This window comes from Nesoenas mayeri, assembly GCF_963082525.1.
Source record: "Nesoenas mayeri genome assembly, chromosome: 7".
NCBI lineage: Eukaryota > Metazoa > Chordata > Aves > Columbiformes > Columbidae > Nesoenas > Nesoenas mayeri.
Window position 1 is genome coordinate 5817799 of NC_137551.1, and position 6852 is coordinate 5824650.

Sequence of the window (6852 nt, forward strand, 5' to 3'; positions counted from 1 at the left end):
GCTTTTAGAATATGCCTGTCATATCTAATTCATTATCCTTTGGAAATGTGACACTTGGGAGATTTGAAAATCTGAAGCAGCAAATGTTACCAAGTGCTTAACTAGAACATCTTAATCTTTCAGAATTGCATTTCCTTTAGTGGAAGAACCTCTGTGGTGTCCTGCTGTCCATTTGGACAAAAGAGCAGATGTGTCATATGCATATGTGCGTGTGCGCTCATCTATGGCAGGATGCAAACCAATATAGCTACAAAAGTACCTAGTTAATTTGGAAAGCATTAATTACAACATCAACCCTTAGCTTAACAGTTTAAACTTTTACTTAAACTGAATGTGGATTACTTAATTTGCATAACAGTTTGATTATAAAGTAGAAATCTAATGGTAAAGTACTATAAAAAATAAAGTGAGATGTGTATAAATTTTTTATATACGTATGTATGTGTATGTATATGTATCCATCAACTTGTTTTATGGTTTGCTTCTGTTTTACCAATATGTTTGATCCTTGTCATTTTTCAGCAAGTTTCAAATTTCAGCAAGTAAAGATAACCTTATTGTAAAGGTGTTTTAAAAAAGTAAATAAAGATGTGCTTATGGAGAACATAGAGATTTAACACATGCCCTCCCAGAAAAGGTGAACGCTCTGCTTTCATTAACCAAGCATTATGAACTGAGGTCCTGGATGACCAAAACTTACAGTTGTTTTTAACTTTGCACACTTAATTAGTTACGTTAACTGCAGTAGGATTACATAAACATGTGAAGTTAAGCATGTATGTAAAGTTAGTATCTAGAATGTCTAGAGTTCTCATTTTCTTTATTAACAAGATTTTTCTAGGACAGTTCTTCACGTAACATTCTAAAACATATTCATGGAATATTTACATGATAACTATTATACATGACTAAAAGAAAAAAACTTAAGTCTGCAGTAGTGTATTTTAAAATACAATATACCCTTATGAAAATACAATATTTAAAATGCCACGAGAAAGGATTTTTAATTCACAAAACTGAATACATTAAATCTGAATTCTATGTATCAAAAGCATTTGATCCATTATTTAAATAATCTAGCTGATTAAATATATATTAATCTGTATTGAAATAAGTTAACTAATTTCTTTATATATATTCTTCTATGTGTATTCTATATATATTTCTTTAAATAGAAGTGCCTTCAGAAAGGCACTTAGCTAACAATTTTTTTCAGTGTTACTAAATATGTTATTACGTGGAAATTATTCTGTCTCATTTTTATGAAGCACCATTTGACAGTTTAGATCCTTCATTACTGAAAATACTGTCACTGCTTATTTGTAAATACTTCTCTGGGTGTTCATATTTATTTTCTGTATTCTTTCAGTGCAGAAGTGAAAGTTAAGAATGCTTCCAAATAAATATCTGGACTGCACAACTCTTACCCCAGAAACACTGTTGTGAAATACTGTGAAAGCTGATAGTAAGTACAGTGATACAACAGTTTTGCAAGTATACAAACTGAAGGAAAATCGACAAAAGTCTCATTTGTGTAACAGCTTTGACCCATTAGGGGCTTTTAAATCATGCATCACTGATTTCAGGGTTGCTGTTGTCAAGCTACTTACAGATCCTAGTTAAATCAGGCATTTCATATTTTTGCCCTCATTCGCTTTTGTTTACCAGCAGGAGACAAAATATTTAATTAGTTTTGGGGCATTTATAATCTCCTCTGGGCCAGCTCCAGCCACAATGCTGGACGCCACTCCTGAGTTAATTCCAGTCAGGCTGGCCCCTCCAGTACAGCATATGGGTAACCTATAAGCCTTTAGCAAAAGTTGCAACTGAACTATTAGAGGGATGGGACCTCCCTGCTGGGAAAATACTGCACAACAAAGCAAAAAGAGGCCAGCATCACCAGTGGAGGTCAAGCCAACACTTAGACCAAACAGCATCTGGCAAACTGTGCCAAGTAGAAATCAATGAGAAGCAGGACAGTGGGTAGTAATTTTATGCCTGTTTGCATGAGAAAATAACTCCATCTGAATTGACATTTTATAAAAAGCATCTTTTGGGATCACCCTCTCAATTGTTGCTTCATATGTTTTTATTTCAGTCAATAAACTATATGGCCCGGTCTATACATGATTTTGTTTTGGGCAAGCAACATAAATTGTAGCATTATGTTTCAGTAGATGAGGAGTTTTGAGAGTCCTCCTCATTGGTTAGGAACCACATGTATAACTGTAATGAATTTCAAAGGGCGTTACATTTTTTTTCTTCATGTTATAATGAGTCAAAGAGTTTGAGTAGAAAAAAAAAATAAATCCTAATTTATAGACTCTAGATTCCCACCACTGTAAACTGTTGCAACTCAGCCTGCTTGAAACCTTCCGTTGTTTTTCATCTTCCTTTCATTCTCACTTTCTGTTCCTCCCGTATCTCTACTTATATCTCATCTTGTTGCCCTTGTTTTTTCCCATTGTTTTCCTTCACTTTTTGTCTTTTCCCTGAAATTCCAAGTGCTGGTGTTTATCTTAAGTATTGTAAGCAGGCTGCCATTGAATTCAGTGGGATTACCTGGGGCTTAAACATACTCAAGTCCTTACAGGTTCATGGCACCAGACACCATATTTTAACCCTAGTGCTGCTTGTGCACTTTTCTGCTTCTCAAGACAGGGACCAATCTCTGTGGTTTTAGAGTTTTGTCAATAATATTTCTATTTTCAACAACTTCAATACTCATTTTCATACTTAAACTACCTTGTATTTTCCTGCACATTAATTATTTTTGCACTTTGAGTGAAGCAGGTTGCAGGTTGCAGATTGCAAAGTCTTGATGGTATAGCTGTTATACACAAGTAACAGTGTTTCATAAATAGATTGTCTACCTTGCAGCACCTGCTTACATGTCTCCTTAGTTTTCTGTGGTTGTAGGTGCTGGGAAAATGTCAGCTTCGGTCTGAGGGTCTTCATGCCTCTTGATGGAGAAAAGAATAGACTATAGACAGTGACTTTTCACTGGGGGGAAAAATGGAGAAAATGAATGTTCAAGCACTTTGGTGGAAGGAATAGAAAGCTGAATGTTCATTGAGTCCTTTACTAGTCCTGTCCAAAGGAAGGTTCCGTGTGAGGAAAAAGAGCTCACAGAAGTGAAGTGGACTAGCTGTTGGTGCCCAGGGAGAGAAATGGTGCTTTACTCAGTGAGTGCATTTTTTTAATAGTTATAAATTATACAGAAAAGTTTTAACACAATAGGTAAAATGCTGGAATGTTTAATTTTTTGGTTCTGCTTTTGACCAAAATCTGCATGTGCAGTCAAATTGTCAGCTTGTTTGTTCAATTTTAAATAAGATTTTTTCCTGCTGATGTATCTGAAAAACTCAGTGGGAGCACATTCTTAACATTTGTCTCCTTTGATACTATGAAGCACCTTTTATATCTCATTTTCTCTATTCCCCTTTCTCCCCTTAATAGTAAACAGAAAGCTCCACTGGTCTAACAGCTGTCTCTTCCCTAGGCTGTGATAGTTAATTGCCAATACAAAAAGTCTCTATTACTGTATGAACAGCCTTAGTTTTCTCCTGTGTATCAGCAAGACAACCCCCACATATTAACAGGTTCATAAGAAAATAAAAATGAGTTGTCTTTTCACACGATGGTAATTAATGATCTTCAACAGCTAGCTGGGGAGAGCCCTCACACCCCACAACTGTAAGAACCTGCTACAACGTCTGCAACGTATATTCATAGTAAATGTTGTTGCCCACGGTCTTGTGGAAGCTGGAAACTGCTGCTCTCAACAAAGCCCGAGTGAAATACATAGTTACTGATTAGCAAATAGGTTGGATACAGGCATAATTCAATTGGAAATGATAGTACCTGCCATTTTACTTATAAGATTAGACATATTCTTAGGAGGAATTTTGGTAAATGTAATACTTGCGCAGAAGAAAAAGGTATAGATATACCTAGGGAAGTAAGTTCATGCTGGGACGAAATTCCTAATTGTGTCTCAGCATATTTACCTGTTTAGTTTCTGTGTTTAGGAAATCCTTTGATTTTCATTCTGAATTCCAAAGAAGAAGTCAGTTTTAGAGGCTAACTTGTGAATGATCTTGGTATTTTTTGTCTAATTAAAAAAAAAAAGAAAAAGAAAAAGAAAAAAAGTTTTTTGAAGGTAAGTCAGCTAAATTGATGATTGTTTTTGAAACAGTGATTATTTACAATAGCATTAATGTGTTTCTTAGGCATAACAAATAGGTAATATAAAAGTTAGTTACTGCAATGTAAGGAAAAAATGTTTTTTCACCACATCAGTTTGGGGAACTGGCTCACCTTATGTCTGCATTATTGCCTACCTTGCCCGTGTTTGGGAGAAGGCAAGCACCTAGGGATGTGAAAGGAGTAAGACCACTTGTTTCAGCAAAAGCCTGAAGTTTCAGTAGATGTCATAACAAATCACATCCTCTGCTAAGATGAGCTGACATCCTATACTGCAACCTTTGTTGCTCAAGATTGACTATATATTTTCATTAAGGAAGAACACTGAGCTGATTTTCCTATTAAGAAATTTTAGTTCATCCATTCTTTGTAACAAGCTTAGAATTTTTGTTTTGGTTTTGTTTGTAGCACTGGTGTTGCTTCACTGTGTGTCTCCTATTATGTGGTACCTATAGGTCCCTTTGTGAAAAACTTCAGAGCAGCTTGTAGAGATTGCTGAGCATGCATAGGAGGAATTGACATTGACAGTTAACTTTATTTTTAAGCACACAAGAACCTATATGATGTTAGGTACTCAGAAAATTTGCTAGCTTTGTAATGATACGTCAAAGCTTTTTTTTTGCTGCTTGAGTAGCACAGTGGGTTGCAATATCATTCTAAGTCAAAACTTCTTTCTTTTCCTGAGCTGTCTTGTGTACTTGTGTGTGGCTACACATGTGTGTAACAGTAATCCTATTCTGTTTGTAATATAGGTGAGAAACATTATAGACTGTTAAATGTTCAAAACATGTTTCTCTAGTACCATGATAAAATGAACCCTTCCTCATTTTTTTTTTCTTTTTTAGGATGTTCTGAAGCTCATGTTGTAGAAGCATGCTTTAAAACAAAGTTATGTTGAGGGGGTGTTCTGTGCAAGATCACTGGGGAAAGCTATGCTTTTTGAGCCTCATGTGAGCAAAAGTTACTTAAGAAAGATTACATGGAAAAGTATGACTGGCAAGGATAAATGAGTAAATTGAGAAAAAATGATAGCTGGAGTGTACTAGAGTCTTATGTGTGGTTCAGAGACTTCCTTATTGAACTGTTAGAAAGAAAAGCTCAACGCAGGGAGGAAAATGAAATGTTGTAAGCACTCTGTAGGAAAGAGTGTCCGGTATGAGGGTGGGAAGCACTAGGTGAAAGGATTGTAAACTCATTTTACTGCTGTAGATTGCTATTCAACTTCCCAGTATGAGCTAGTTTCTAAATTTCCTTTCAGTTCGGGATACAACGTTCACTTGTGAATGGTTCTGTTTTCTGATTGTCCTATAGATATGATAGGGAAAACTATGTAAATAACCAAGAGAGGGAAATACTTTATTCTGCACACCATGGATTTCCAGCCTGTCTTGTGAGCTGAGTCAAGTATTACTAGAAATTTGGCCCTTAAGGATGGTCATGTTTTGGTAGTTACCTGCTTGCTCTTAATTAAGTAGCATACAGTGTGCCAGTCTTTCAGGCTTTGCTCAGTGACAAGAAGTCTTGATGAGGCTTTTACGAAGGATTTACCTGAGATAAAATAGTGTGTTCTGGCTAGAAGAGGTAAGATTCTTGCTTTGAAATATTGCTTGTATATATTAATTTAGTACAACTAGAGAGGAGAAAGTAATGAGGAATTAGACTTTAACCTGAAATGTTATTTTCACTTCCTTTTAAAATCAGTATTTAGCCACATTCATTCCACAACGAAAGTAGTTAGACTGTGTTTTCCATAATAGCACAGGTGGAAGATACCCAGCTCTTCTTATTGAGTGCTATGATGATTGCATCTGGGTTAGTAACTTGGATATCTAGCAGACAATTTTTGATGTGTTTCTGTATGTAGTCATAAATCCTAAAAATAATTCATTTCTTTAATGGACTGAAACTATCCATTATTTTCCTGATATCAGTGGTGATTTAAATATGATAAAATAGTTTGATTTATGACTGAAATAGCATTCTTACCTGTCTCTCTTGGTTTTTATCTGAGAAAAACATAATATTTTTATTAAAGATACTATTTTATATTTGAAATGTTAATCAAGAATAATGCTGATAGGGTCATGGAGTAGCATGAAATGTGTATCTGTGTAGTTAGAGATTCAAAGATTGAAATCTGAGTAATTGAGTGGATATAGAACTTCTTTCTGGTGATTCTAATGTTCTGTCTGGAGATAATGTTATGACAATAAAATAAGAGTAAAAAGGAAATTCTTGAGAAATTACTGATGTACAATAAAGCTGAGACTATTATAAGTTGGTATCTAGAACAGGTTATAGCACCACAGCAATATATCACATTGGAATATATTAATGGCTTTTTGAAAACTTATAAAAGTCTTCAGAATAATTTGAAATATGGTTTTGAAGAATGAGAGCTCTGCAAAATGGTTAAAAACAAATGGAGGAGGGAATAGAATTACTTAAGCAATAACTGAGACGAGCTGAAATATAGAGAAATTAAAATCAGGCGAAACAAACCCGGGAAAATTTCCGTAGTGCCCTTTCTGTTATTGACTGAGCAGTAAAGCAGTTTATTTTCTAGCTTGAGATAATGTGTTTTCATATGGCTGGTGGGCTATTCAAATGAGCTAAATTAATTGGTCTGCATAGGACCTTTATACT